Source organism: Streptopelia decaocto (assembly GCF_964273445.1).
Source record: "Streptopelia decaocto genome assembly, chromosome: 5".
In the NCBI taxonomy this organism is placed as follows: domain Eukaryota; kingdom Metazoa; phylum Chordata; class Aves; order Columbiformes; family Columbidae; genus Streptopelia; species Streptopelia decaocto.
In genome coordinates this window covers 10,584,023-10,599,412 of record NC_138659.1, presented here as the reverse complement: position 1 = coordinate 10,599,412, position 15,390 = coordinate 10,584,023, and the positions used below count along the sequence as shown (strand labels likewise).

The 15,390-nt window shown below is 47.5% G+C and overlaps 1 protein-coding gene across 4 annotated transcripts in view; it reads right to left on the bottom strand.

Annotated features, from left to right (window-relative positions):
* JAK1 (Janus kinase 1) overlaps positions 1-3,158 on the bottom strand; it is a 68,212-nt gene extending 65,054 nt beyond the window's left edge. For all 4 annotated transcript variants that reach the window (XM_082053705.1, XM_082053706.1, XM_082053707.1 and 1 more), the window contains exon 1: positions 2,953-3,158. The gene's annotated coding sequence lies outside the window, so the exon portion shown is untranslated. The remainder of the gene's footprint in view (positions 1-2,952) is intronic.
* Between the last annotated feature and the right edge of the window lie 12,232 nt (positions 3,159-15,390).

Below are 15,390 nucleotides of genomic sequence, written 5' to 3'. Positions count from 1 at the left end.
TCAAGTGCATTTGTCTCAGAACTGAGCAGGGTCAGCCCATGAAAAGCTTTCTCGGCAAAAGGCAGCCTGAGTATTAACTGCCTGAATCACGTGCTGAGCTGTAAAAGCCATTTTCTATCAATTTGGCAAGTGTTTGCCATTACCAATACCTGAAATCTAATTGCATTTTAAGTGCTTTAGCAATCTAAAGCAACTCCGAGTGTATTTACGGGAATAATGCTTGATCTTTAAGAAAATGTAATATTGCCTGTTTATTGTCCAGAAGAAAACATTTTATCATTTTTAACTGCTGTTGGACATGAGACGAGTCAGGAACTAAGGCCCAACTCAGTATTCCCTCCATAAACTGGCGTCTCAGTGTTCTCCTAACAATCCTTTTCACATCTAAATAAAAACAAACCTTTAAGACTGGTTTGTATGTGCAAACGCTATAACCTCTCAAATCAATTCAAACACCTTTATATTTATGTAAACACAGGGCAGCTCCTTCTTGTGCAGTTCATGCCCAACAGAGCGTAGAGATCTGAGGGCTCTCCGTTTGGGTTTGTTGCTGTATTTTGAACTTCTCTTCCTCATACCAAGTCACGCAGCAGCATGATGCCAAGAAACCTGAGGCCAGTTCTGCAGGTGAAAAGGGTATTTCTACTCTTATTTGAGGGAAGATGGGGAGGTACGCAGTAGGAAAAAGGCGAAATCCTCCTGTCTGAAACAGCAGGCATCACTGTCCGGATACTGCCTACGAAAACGGAAAGATTTTTCCCCTCTACACAAAAAAGGGAAGCTAGTTTCTGTGAATTCAGTCTTTCATTTGCAAGACTGTGAACTACTACAGAAATGTCAATCGAAATTTACTGAGTTGGTATCACTTATTTTTCAAACATAGAGCCCTGGATTAGTTCCAGCCCCCCAAGAGGTAAGGTAAAATAATTAAAATAACTTTAAATTGCAGACTCTGTTTGACTAAGAAAAAAAAATAGTTTAAAAGGTCTCCTGATTTTACCCACCAAGTCTGTTCAGCGACTGTTCAGGAACACTTCAGCTTTTTGCTTTGCAACTGATATAGGTTTGCTTTCCCAAGTTTTGCTCCAGATCTTACTTCTCATTTGTTTTGTCGTTTGTTTTTTTTTTTTTTTTAAACTAAACTGATTGAACAAAAGTCAATTTGGACATACAGAAACAGCATATTTCTGAACAGTTTGAGATTTACAGAATCTACCTCTCAGAAAAGGCCACATTAATTCTGAAAGATTTTTTGCAGTGCAGAGACTTCCAGGAGTTCACAAACCTAAAGTTATTCCAGTTCTGTGTTTATATTCTTGTGCAAATTTAAACCCACTCGCCTTGGCTTTTCACAAGTTTTTCACCCAACTTTTCGCAAAGGTCAAATGTTTGCAGTTTTGCTCTGTCCGAGCACAGTATATTCTCTGTTCCACTGGGCTTTGGGACAAACGGCTTGCAGATCCTTAGATAAGTCAGATATTTAAAGAGAACAGAAGCACTAAAAATGTACTGACAAAAACACTTGTAAAATCTGCCTCTGAAAATGATGGCAAGAGCCTGTTTGCTCAAACGTGAGCAGCGTGTCCTTAACTGGCTGTGTTTCAAAGCACCTGTCTCGGTGTCACCCAGCACAAACCCCGATCAAGGTGCAACTTCCTGTGTGTTTTAAAAACAAGTCCTGGAGGAAATGCCTACCAGGCCCCATATATGGTCAAAACTGAACTTAATACTGAGCTTCAGCAGACACAAATAAAATTCTCAGCTCAAGAATAAAATTGCAGAGAGTTACGACCAAGAGTTAAACTGGGCTAATTGGAGTTGCGTTTAAACACTGACGCAACTTTGAATCATTTCCATTCCCCTCAAAAAAAAAAAAAACAAACTTGCACTGCATTTATCTGCACTGTTCTCTATGTCTCAAAATATATGCCTCCCATCCCTAATTGCCCCGTTAGCCACAGGCTTCCCCAGCATCACCCCATCCTTCTCCTAAGCTGTTCAACTGAGACGGGTCCCCCTCTCCTGCCACACCGAGCGACTGACATGTCCTTCTGCCAACAACCTACATGGTCAGTACCAGCTCAACATGCTTCACACTTTGGTGTCCTGGTGCTCCTCACATATGAACTTTCTGTAAGTATTTTGAAAACCCCAACTGACAGCAATTGACAGCAATTTTTTTCGCACACACAAAGAAAAAGCAAATTACATTTTTAGGTGTCTGGAGAAAGTGGAAATTAGGCGCAACTTGCCAAAGGCCAAGTTACCTGCTCCACATCCCTGCTTGCTCTTTGGGTGACAGACACCCGGCCAACAGGTGACCTGGCTGTCAGCATCCTGGGGGAAGGGAGCACCTACAGAGGGGGCTGAAAGGTGTCCCGAGTGTCTCTATCCCTAACAGAGGAACAGATGCCAGACTGACAGCTGGACCCCGTCCGTTTTTCCAAGCCCTGAATTTGCACGGACGCACAAGGCAGCAGCATCTTCACAGCAGCTCCACTTGCAGAGAAGCCTGAGGACCTCCGGGAGCTCACGGGGGTCCGAGCTCACTCACGAGCACCTGCGTATTTTTTACATTTCACCCATGTCCACCACCAGCGGGCAGAACCGAAGTTATTTCATTCTGGTTCCTCCTCAGCACCAGGGCCCGGCCTTCCCCGCCGCCGCTCGCCGAAACGTGGCCCTGAAAACCCGCTCCGAGCCCGGCACCCCGCGGACTCGTCCCGCGCCGCTCCCCGGGCCCTCTGTGCTGAGGGGAGCCCTGCAGCCCCGCGTCGGGCCCGCCCGCCGCGCCGAGCCCGGGAAACCCCCGCGCCGCCTCCGCGCCCGGCGCCGGCGGCCATCTCGGGAGCGCCTCTCAGGGAAGCGCCCGCCGCCCGCACCGCCCTCCCGGCTCCCCTCGGCCCAGGGCCCGGCCAGAGGGCCGCAGAAACCCCCTCCAGCCCCACTCACCGCTTCCGTCGCGCCTCGCCGGGGCGAACGAGAGGCGATCGCGGGGCGGCCGTGCCGCTCAACCGCAGCCCCGCGGGGCTGGGGGGGCGGCGAGGCTCGGCCCGACCCGGCCCGGTGACGAGGAGACCGCAGCCCGCGGGTCGCAGCAGCGGCAGGGCGGCGGTCCCGGCACGGCGGCAGCGGCGTCCACCCGCGGAGCATGCGCGGGGCCGGGCCCGCCCGGGGGTGGTGCCTGGCGGGGGCCGCCTCCCGCCGGCCGCGCTGAGGAGGCGGTCTCGGCGCTGGGCTCCGGTAGCGGGTCTGGGAGGCCGCTGCTGAGGGGACTTGCCGGCCCACGGGAGGCAGAAGGCCGGTCAGGCCCTCAGGGGCCGCCGAGCGCCGGCGGGCATAGAATCCTAGAGTCACTTCAGTTGGAAGAAACCTTCAGGATCATCGAGTCCAACCATAACCTAACCCAACTCTAGCACTGAACTATGTCCCTAAGAATCTCATCTCCGCATCTGTTCAACCTCTCCAGGGATGGTGACTCCACCACTGCCCTGGGCAGCCTGTTCCAATGCCTGACAGCCCTTTGGGGAAGAAATTCTTCCCAACATTCAACCTCAACCTCCCCTGGTGCAACTTGAGGCTGTTTCCTCTGGTCCTGTCACTTGTTCCTTGGGAGCAGAGCCCGACCCCCCCTGGCTCCAACCTCCTTTCAGGCAGTTCAGAGATCAGAAGGTCTCCCCTCAGCTCCTGTTCTCCAGCTGAACCCCCCAGGTCCCTCAGCCGCTCCCATCACACTTGTGCTCCAGCCCCTCACCAGCTCCATTGCCTCCTCTGCGCTTCCTCTAGTATCTCAATGTCCTTCTTATGATGAGGGGCCCAAAACTGAACACAGGATTCAAGGTGTGGCCTCACCAGCGCCAAGTACAGTGGCACAATCACTTCCCTAGCCCTGCTGGCCACACTGTTCCTGATACAAGCCAGGATGCTCATGGCCTTTGTGGCCACCTGGGCACACACTGGTCCATGTTCAGCCATCTGCCACCAACACCCCCAGATCCCGTTCTGCACACCCCTGCCCAGGCCACAGTGTGCACAGGGAGAAGGGAGCTTAAAATGGATCTGCCTCCTGGCTTTAGCGGGGGCGGTGGGACCCAGCCCAGCGCCCAGGGGATTGACAGCAGGTGCTTAAAAAATGCCCATCACCCAACATGAATTTTGGGACCTCTTGGACGGTGCTGGATTTAGGGGGTTTTCTTGGCCACCCCAGCGATGAGGCCACTGCTGACACCACAGAGATCCAGTGTCTGCAGCGGTGCAGGCACAACTACCCCTGTATTTGTAGCATTTTTAAAAAACATACAGCCCTATCTCTAGCCTGACACAGATGTCAATAAATCAGCGTAAACAACTTGCGTGTTTTACAGCAAAATGAGGAGAGACACATAATTCTCCCAGCTACAAAGAAAATAAATGGGTTTCTTCACTGCAGTTTCGAACTCTTCTTGAAGCCACAGAAAACAGCACAAGTGGAAGTAACATAAGTAGGCAAATGATTCAGTTCAATGAAATGATTCCCTGCTTCCCACACACACACGTATTTGGCATTTTCTTCTGAAGAAAAGCCAATCTGACGCTGCCTTCTGGGGGAATTGCCCTAGCAGCCAAATTAGTCATTAAAAAAACGTGCCCCCTTTCGACATAATAGTAGTTTCATGTAATTCAGACTAATCAAAGCACACTGATAACATTTTTTTTGTCAAGGTCTTCTCAGGCACAGTTCATGGGTGTGCAAGACCCTTTGCTGTTACGAGGTGTTTATAGAGTTTACACCGAAACAGGTCCCAGCTCATCTGCCTTGTGCCTCAGTGATCCTGAGTTTTGAACCTATTCTCCAGGAAACCAACCCAAAGCTTTTCATCTCCTGCATGGGAGATGGGGGCTGATAGTATGGGAGTGCATGTGTCTGCATCTCCAGGTGGCTGGAGTTTACAAACTAATGACAGATAATCACTGATGTTTTTCTCCCCCTCTCCCAAGAGGCCACAAGCCAGCCCTTCCCTACCTATTTCCACAGCTGTCAGGGAACCAGCAGAGTGTAATTCAGATGTTTTTTCAACACATTCAACTTTTTCCCCAGCCGTGTGGCACCACTGGATCTCGATTAACCACACGCTGTGGCTGCATGGGAAAACACAGGAGTCTCACCCCATTTCCATCACTCTGGTAATCTTAACTCAGGTTAGAAAAGAGCCTGAGGCTGGAAGGAGAGGGAACAAACCCTGCAAATGTGCGTAGCTGACAAGCCCGACATTTTCTTGCTCTGGTGTTCCCTGTCCTCCGGGAAGTGCCTGCAGAGGCTGTGCTTCCACTGATGATCTTTCATCCTTGCTGGCCCTTTCCATGGCTTTGCCTTTATCATGATAAAATCAGTTTTTCTTGGTGGGTTGTCATGCCCAATAACACACCAGCTCTTTGTTATTTATGCTTTACAGGCAGGGCGCATTTCCCAGCACAGCAACTGATATCGCTAATGTCCTTAAACCCTGAAGCTCAGACCTGCAAATCAAAGCAAAGCCAAGGAGGCGGCCATGACAGAAGGATTGCATAAGGGGCTTATCCTGGGACTGCTCGTGGCTACCACGGCTCAGAAGAGACCAGCTTCACCTCTGCCTCCGTCTAAATCAGTGCCCAGACCCTGTCCAGGAATGACCCAGGCTCCCAAAGGCCATGTCCTTCAGCCAGAATTAAATTATCATGTGCTCACACACCTCACTTTGAAAAATGGGATTGTGTTCCTATGGCACTTACAGGCTCACAGAAATTGTGTGTTCGGTCTCCTAGTCCTGCCTGCAATGTGAGATTTTTGCTTTTTCTCCTTAATTTCAGGACACTGGTGTCTGCTGATTTCTGTTCTGTGAGATATAACTGAGATGAAATCAGTCTGCTTCTAAAAATTACTGCAAGAACTATGTTAATGACAGGGGAGGATTTCCAACGTATCCCCAAAATGGTTTGCTCTTGCCACAACATACCATCCTAGGGAAAGTATATAATTTTGCATTAAAACCTTTAAAGTAGTTTTCTGTAAGGAATTAATCAGATGGATTTGTAGCTGAGCATGTCCTCTTGCTTCTGAAGAGAACAGGCAGGCGAAGAGCTGCAGAATAGACCTGTGATACAAAATAACTTTTTCTTACCCCTCTAAGAACTGGGGTGCAGTGACAGGTTGGAAGAATTATTTTGTATCTTACATCCTTTATTTTGCAACTTCCAGGGCATACTGATATCCTCCACACAGGAACTAGCAAAATAGAGATGACTTGGCTGTCTTGGTATTTGTAAATTAAAAATCAAACTAAATTCAAATAAATTGTCTCTTGTAGCCTTCTGTAAAAAAGGGATAGGGATGGGTGCACAAAATATCCCTTACCTGCCTTTGCTGCAGTTTGGTTTTCAAGCTTCCACAAGCCAAATTCCACCTTTGCCTCTGAAATGATGATGTTTCACACTACTTTAAACAGTGAAAAAGCTTAGAAAGCTTTTTTTTCCCATGACATTTCAAGCTACAGTAAGGGGCCCTATGTACGGTAAAGTGCTTTAAATCACCTATGCTGTCAGCTTGGGATTGACTGGACCTCTACAGAAATGTGATTTAACACTATCTAAGTGGTTTCGGTTTGTCATCGATTTGTTCCCGGCAGTATTTCTGGAGCCTGGTTCTTCTCATACGTCCTAGCGAAAAGCAGCAGGACGTAATGAAGTCACAGGCACTGTGTAATGGATAAAATGGGCCGCCAACTTGCAATGTCAGCAATTCTTGAAACAGTAATAGTATTAGAAAGTATACTAAGAATAATTCTCTGCTTTTATGCGCTTATGCAGAGCATGGGGCTATGTTCAGCGCTGCTCAAATTGGATTTTTTTTTTTCCCCAAAACACTCTTCCATTTTTATCTCCAGGGAAAAGAAGTGGAAGTTACAAAGGAGAGCAAGTTGAGCTTTTTCCCTCAAGGTCAACAAAACCCATCTTTTCACTTAGAGTTATTGTTTTGAATGCAGGGAGCAGAAGCTGTTCTGAGCAGGACAGATGCTGGGTTTGGTTCACCCTGCAGCCAGAGCCAGGACATGGGACCAGGAGGAGCAGAAGGAGCAGGAGGACCAGGCTACGGGGCAGCGCAGAGCTGCCCCAGGTGAAGATCATCACACAACAACCACCTTCAGTGCTCCAAACCACCTGTTGGTGCTCATCAGCTGGGTGTTGTGGATGAATTCACCCTGCACTCTCCTCCCTGACGTGTCTCCTCATCGGTGAAGTGGATGGCACTGCACACCATCCCCGTGCAACATTTCAGAGACCACGAGGCCCCCAGACGCTGCAGCCATGGGGTGGGACTTGCCACAGGAGCTGCACAAATAGATCTCCTAAGTGCACAAGTTCTTTCATCTGATCTGTCACTGAATTTATCTTAAACTTCCTGTGCTCTCATAACATACGCGAAGCTGTGTTTGTAACACTGTTTTCAGAGGGCTCTGTCTCTGCTTGGAAAAGCAAGTGAGAGAATTTATTTTGAGACATATGGAATGTGTGAATTGCTTCTTCATAATTACTTCTAACTATGGTGCTCAACCCTGTTGGTTTTTTTTTAAGCTAAGTGAGGTTTCTAATAATACCTGTTTGGGGAAGGAGAGGTACTTCATGGTACTTCACATCTGTAGTCCAAATTTACTTTGCAAAAAAAAACCTATTACATTTTGTCCATCCAAAGCAGTGCTTGTTGTGAGGGTGCTGTGGCAGCCGCTGCCAGAGGCCAAGCTGCGGGGGATTTCCTGCATAGGGCTGGGTGAGCTGGCAGAGCACAGCTGAGAGCTGTGAGCTCCATTTCCCCACTTCCCTGGCCAGGGGGCTGGAGTTCACTTACTTTGCTCCAAGCTCTGGAGCGTGGAGATGCCGCTGCCATGTCTCAGTCCTGCATCAGATGTGTTCCTGTTGCTGCTTGCCTTCATAACCCATTTTTTCCCATTGCAAGCTTTCTGATTCTTCATTGTCCTCCTAACACAAACTGAAACAACAGCATTATTTGCATTTTTTTTTCCAGATTTCTCTGCTGGAAAACATACCTTATGTTCACTCATTGTGAAGCATAAACTGGGTTTGTGCAAAGAGCTGTAGAGTAGCTGCAAAGGATGGAGTTACACCAGTCACACTAGTGCCCATGGTAGCTGGCACACGGCAACCAGTGCAGCCTCAATCTGCTGTGTTGTCTCAGCCATCACTGCTCTGAAATGTCATGGAGCAGTGTGGTGGTGGTGGTCATTGTGGTCATCATGGTGCTGGCGATGGTAGTGGCCAGCTCCAAATCCCACTTCTGATTCACCCTCCACTGAAGCCAGACTCCATCAGTGAGCACCTTTTTATTGTGCTTCCAGGAAGCTGAGAAAACTATTCTAAGACACATCAACATTGCCCAGAACCTCACATACATTTTCTGCAGCTCATGGACCTTCCAGCCTGGCTGTCTCCAGAAGGATGAGTTTGGTGCTGGCACAGTTCACAGGTACCGGCTTGCTGTCTGCCATCCACACCACTACAGCTAGACACACTTATATACTAGCTCCATATACATAAATATACATATATACAACCCAGAGAAAGCTATATGTGCAACAATCAGGTTTTATAAGGGCAAGTCTAGCACTAACTGGAACTGGAGGTGGATCTACTGGTGGGGAAGGACAAAAGAGAGAAGTGACCTCAACCAGAGCAATGATTAAATGTTTTGGAGTTGGAAATGCCACATTTGTCACATACAAAAAATGACACACAACACTGATTCACGTTCCTCATGGTTTGCAGATTGCAGAGCTTGTTTACATGGCTGGGGACATTTCTCAGATCAGTGTCCAGCATCCCAGACCAGGTGCTCCTGGCTCTTTCAGAAGAATGCATGTAACCTGGAGCACGCAGCATTTCTAAAATCTTCAATGAATTGCTAGCAGCCAGGATATAAAACCTTGCTTGGACAAGTTCCAAAGCACATTCTGTTGCTGTTATTTTACTCTTGTGTACTTTTGGAAGCTGAATTTCCTTGGTCTATGTTATAAAGCAGCATTTTTATGTGGCATTTGCCATGTTCTCCCTCTGTTGAATACCGAATTAAGGCCTTGTTTTGAGGAAGGATGTTGCTCGTAACAGCCCAAAGGGTTCAGAAATACACGCGTGATGGCAAACAAACTCCAAATCTGGAGAAATGTGGACTTTTTCCCAAGTCTGTTAAAGATGGGCAATATCACCATCAGGAGCTCAGTGCCCCAGTCTTTGTCCTGCCATGCTGCTCAACCATGTGCACTGAGGACATTTCATTCCATGAAACCTATGGAGGTGAAAAGCAGCGTAGGATTTTTCTCTCATTTTATGTAACTCTGGTTTTCCTAATTTCCTCTTAAGTGAAACAAGCTGTATTTCAGACAATTGTTCTAAAAGGCTGTGGTGTGTTTCCTTTAACTTGTCTGAGTTAAAGGGGTGAAAAAGTGAAAAATCCTCAGACTAAAAAGGAACTAAATAGTCACTGTGTTCCTCTAACAATTTTCAGATGAAACACCCACTGCGGATTGAGATCAAAATGAGTTTTCCTTTAACGGGCATGCAAATGCAACTGCAGCAGCATGTCACATTTACATCCAAAATTAATTAGGCTTCATTAGCAACAAGCCTCTGGAAATTTTAATTTCCAGAGTGCCCTGGAGCAGCACATTTCAAACTGAATGCAGCGAGGCTTTGGATGCTGGAGGGGTGGCATCACATGCTGTCTTGAGACAATGTTGTTCTGCACCAGGTAGAAATTTTTCGAAAAAACACATGTAATTTTTTTTAATCACTCTGGGAACATGAAGATAACACATTTAAGGAAATGGTTTGTTTATGAAATACACCAATCCAGCAGGTAACCCCGGGCACAGCCTCTCTCGCTGTGCTTCCATGGGAAAGGTCCCAACTCCTCCTCATCCATGTCCCTCTGGAAGAATCACATCTGCTCTGGTGCTCCAAAGCACTGACCCTAAGAGGCATCTGTGCATTCATCTTTTTGCTTGTTTTTATTAAAGTCATGCTCTCTTTATTTAAAAAAAAAAAAAAAGGCAGGAGGTAAGCCTTTCAGTTATAGGAAGGAGTTACCCATGTAACTTCAGGGTAACCATTAAACCCTGATGTTCAGACCTGTTCCTGAGCTCACATACTTCCCTACCAGCCCTTTCTCCAGGGCTCTTTGCCACAAGCTCTTGGCTACTACTCAACCAAACCCGCCTGTGCTGGTTCCGCTCTTGTGTACACAGGCCTCAATGCATTCCCTTGAACTTTCCACCACCACCAGCCCTAGGTTGGTCCCAGCGGCAAGGACAAGACCTGGTGTCTTCTCAGATGGAGCAAGATGATGGTGTTGGGATGGGGTCCACAGCTCTGTTGTCCATCCACCAACACCTCAAAAGGAATCATTTTCTCTCTCACTGTCTTATTTTTAGGCAGGAAGAACCTGAAGCTTGTGCAAATGTTCAAGCACACGTCTCTCCTGAATTATTCAGTGTACTTTGCCTGTTTCTGGAGTTAATTCAAATGGAGGGCAGTCAATAGCAAGCTCTCGCCTTCACTGTAGGGAGGAGGCAGCACACTGGCAGAGGGAGCGTTGAGCACCACCTGCCTTCTCCACCCCTCCGGCTCCCTGACCACAGCACCACATCTTAATGTAAGAAGACCAGTGTCCACACAGCACTGGGGCCTGACATGTCCTGGGCTGTTTGAGGCTGCGCTGCCTGATTTCAGAAGATCCAGGGAGCCACCCAAACCATGAGCTGCTTCCCTCCTGAGCAGCATCACACCTCTTTTTTCCTCTGCTTTCTGCTACACTTGAAGGAGGCTTTTTCCAGTGTCAGATGCACATCCCTGTGTATCAAAAAGCCCAGATTAAGTGCAGCTCTCGTCAATGAGGAGCTTGAGATTGGGACCCATGATCTGCAGTGCAGGTTTGCACCACAGCCCTTTGGAGTGAACAGGGGTTGTTCCTCTGGCTCCAGCAGTATTTGGTCCCAGAGAGCTTGAACATTAGCCCAACATAAATGCATGATATGGTGTAGGAGTATATTAATCCACACATAGAATCATGGAATCATTTTGGTTAGAAAATACCTTTTAGATCATTGAGTCCAACTGTTACCCCACCCCTGGCACTGACCCATGTCCCTGAGATCCTCATTTCCACATCTGTCCAACCTCTCCAGGGATGGTGACTCCACCACTGCCCTGGGCAGCCTGTTCCAATGCCCGACAGCCTTTTGGGGAAGAAATTGTTCCCAACATTCAACCTCCCCTGGCGCAACTTGAGGCCGTTTCCTCTGGTCCTGGTGCTTGTTCCTTGGGAGCAGAGCCCGACCCCCCCTGGCTCCAAGCTCCTTTCAGGCAGTTCAGAGATCAGAAGGTCTCCCTCAGCTCCCGTTCTCCAGGCTGAAGCCCCCAGGTCCCTCAGCCAGTCCCATCACCCTTGTGCTCCATAGATCCATGGCCCTCTCCTGCTCCTCTGAAATGTTATGAAGAGCAAACTATGTACCAAGTTGCACAATCCTGACTTTATTATCTGCCTGGATACAGAAATGATAGCAATAACTTCGATACTCTACCACACTGAAACACTCAGTTCCTGATGAGTATTTTTGTCCCCAATCAGACATCATTTAAAGTCACAGTTTCCCTTTGTGAATCAAGCTACTGACGAAAAACACAGGGTTAGAAGATATCTTCAAAATGTGAGATACAGTCAGAAATAATTTATGCAGAAAGGAAGAATGATCTTGTCATCTTCTGTTCACACAGTACTCTTGGGGACTATGTTTCCCACTAAAAGGCACATGGAATTGCTGTGACTGTTACTCAACAGCGTTTGCACAGAGCAGAAAAGGACCCTCACCTGACAACAGGAGTGAGAACACAAACCATAATCACGCACTCCACTGAGAACAGCTGGAGCAGGAATGTAGCTCCAAGACATCGATCTGATTTTACTTCAAGAAAGCAAAAATAACACCACAGTTGAGCTGAGCATATTTGTAAAGAGTGAATAGTGTTGAATTATTGTTAAGCTCACGAAATTTTGCAGGCAAGGTGCTCTAACTGAGCAGTTTTTGGAGCTGGCATGCCAAGAAGATGCTTCTGCATCCGAAGAAAAAATAACGCTGCATGGCTGAGCTGGTGACATTTCTGACCACACAAACAGACTTCAACACAGTCTACATCAACTTGTTTTTTTCATTCTACTTTGTCCAGCATCTCCAGGTTCACATTCAGAAATTGTTTAACTTGACCTAAAACCATGTTACATTCTGGTACATGGAATATTTGCACATATCTGGACATTACAATTAGGCTACTTGATTCATAAAGATGTTTAATGAAGAAGGCCTGGATTACTGTTCAAGGCGAAGTGCTCTGCGCTAGCCAGAGATGACTTGAACGAACAGTAATTAAAACACAATTCGATTCATATGGGGCACTGCTGGACTTGGAAACAACGACTGCATACTTGAAACTCCGTTGGGAAGGATTCTTTTTATTTTAGTACAATTAAGCCAAGGCTTTTTGATACTGAGGCTTCATGCTGAACAGTACCAGAAGTCACATTCTTAAAAGAAAAGCATGCTGGGGAAAGGCAACATGTTCACCTGGTTTCAAGGCTGAGTGCTTGCAGACAATGGATGTCTTTGATCCCGCGGTTGTCAGAAGCCGAGAGCGGCTGGCCAGCTTGCTCGGAGCAGAGACTTCGACCCTTAAAAGGCTCATTTGTGGACGAGAGCCAGGAGCAGAACAGCCGTTCCTGTCTGCAGCCTCGCAGCCCCGAGATGTTGCAGGAGCAGAACTGCTGCTCTTCTCATGCAAAATGTGGGTGGGAAGGCGACGGCCTCCAGATGGGAAAAGGGACTTTCCTGCTGAAACAGCCTGAGAACCACTGGGTTAGAACAAATCCATCTGGAATGACAGCTGAGACGTGTCACAAGGAAACTGCCTTGCCTTGGGATCAAACCCATAAATTAGAGAAAGTTTTATCAGAAAACTGATGGTCCTCAGAGACCGTATTTTTGAGCAGAAAGTGATGCGATGTATCATTGTACGCATGTTGTTTACATCTTGCTTTAATATGGTTCATGGGAGGAAGTGCTCCACTGCCAAAAAAGACTTGATAGTTTCATTGTTCGTATGTAGCAATATTTAGATATAGCAAACCCAATATTTATAACAAGTCTGTCCCATTACTGTATCAGTAGGAAGCTACAGGAAAAAGAGATGGACTCTATGTCCGCTGAGCTCGAGAGGGAGATAAAGGCTCCCAGTAAATCTGATGGCAGAGGTGTTGTTTTCAGGCACAGACGGCGCTGCAGTTCCTGTCCCATGGCAGAGCTCGAAGCTGTACTTGTAACAGGAAACGAGAATCACAAGCTGAAGCCAGAGGCAGATGTCATTTGAACAGGCTCTTTGCTCTCTCTCAGCAGAACGTGACATGTCCTGCAGCACACAGTGAGCAGCTTTGCTGCACGTCCCACCAAATGACCCAGGTTGGTCATTCACCCTCAAACCTGACCCACAGTTTGGTAGGTGAGGGACTTTATTCCTTGGACCTGGTCCATAACAAACCTTCTATCTGGCTCTGAGCACTTATTTCCCATAGGAAGGAAGATAACTTTTTGGTTTTTAGTCCAAGTCAGCATCCTGACTGTACTCATCAGAGAACATCCAAAGCTGTCCTTGAGGCAGCACCAGGAGAACCTGGGTGCACATCCCACTCCTTCCAGCTCCAAACTCCACTGGTCACCTGCCTTTCACCCAGGAAAGAAGAGACATGTTCCCAGAGCACCTGCTGGCTCCTAAAACAACAGAAATAGCTAAAAAGAGATCAAACCCAGCCCTGGCCAGCCTGCAAGCTTACAAACGCTCACACCCCCAAGATCCCACAGCCCCTCTTGTCTCCCGTCCATCCTGCAACCAAAACGTGGCATGGCACACGAGGCAGGAACGCTGGTGTCCAGGGATGGCTGCTGAACACACAGGCAGTGACCACCTCTGATTTTTGGGGTGAGGGTATTCCTGCAGGCTTCAGAAAGAGGCAGAGAGGAAGCTGAGGGTTGACTCTGTTCAGATTTTAATCTATCTAGAACTTAAACTCTTGGTAGCAGGATATCTTTTTTATCATTTGCAGAGTTTCTAGTACAATAGAGTCCTCCTCCAGAAACGGACTCAAGCGACTATCATAACACTAGTAATAATTTCCCCCCATTTAAATGACTCATGCTGGCAAAATGTTCCACCATGGCTGTACAGCACCAACCTCATCTGGGCCAACAGACATCGCCAGCAGCACAGTCTGGCAGAAACAGCTTCCAGTGAAGAAGACTGGAACAACAACATCAACCATGCAATTGCCATCTCGGAGCAGAGTGCTGGTTGAATCCATCCCCATCCTCTCCCCAGAGCAGTGAGCGGCAGCCGGGGCTGCACAGGGCAAGGCCCTGGACAGTCATGAACCATCCAGTCCAGAAGGAAGAGTTTTCTAAACACCGCAGGGTTAATGACCACACTTAGTGTGGTATCAAGAATAAACTGTGACCTCTGGCAACTGATGCATCAGCCTCCAGCCTCCACAGGCTGAGGACCATGTACTTTCTTGGGGATGGGGGGGGGGGGGGGGGGCGTGGTGTGCGCTCATGGGAACAGGCACTGCACTAACATATCTGCACGTCTCCGCTTATTTTTATCAAAAAACCCCTCGGAGTTCACACTCCTCAACACAACCTGGCCCGCGGGGCCCCTCTGCTGTCGTGTCCCAGCACTGCAGGACACATAAACCCTCAGCCTTCCACCACCGTTGAATTTCACATGGCACAAAAAACAACCAGCAGCTGCAACCAAGAGCAGGTTCCATGAAAACCTCCTCCTTTCTAGGTATTTCGATGACACTGCTAGAGAAACTACCCGGGAAATTTGCAGTTTCCCACTCACTGGGGCAAAGAAGACCCAAACAAACCCTGTACCAGCTGCATCAACAACCCACCTCATGGGCAAAATAACCCATCCCACCATCTATTTCCAGATATTGAGACATACAGAAAATGAGTTAAGAGACCAATTAGCCAAGACTGACATTTTAAACTAGAATTATTTTTAAAAGCACTAAAAAAGGGCTTTGTTTTCTGTGTAGCTAGTCATTTCTGTCTGTGCTGGTACCAAGTATTACCCGTTGACCCACCCCTCTGCTCTTTAATACTTTGCCATGCTGCACAGAAATCTGCTTTCTGAACCGTTTTTGAAGATTTCCAAAGCACAGTATTTCTAGAAGATCTTTCAAGGCAAAACACTCAACAGGCAAACTTTAAATAAAGCATATTTTATTGAAATAAAACCTTTGACTTCTATGCAAAG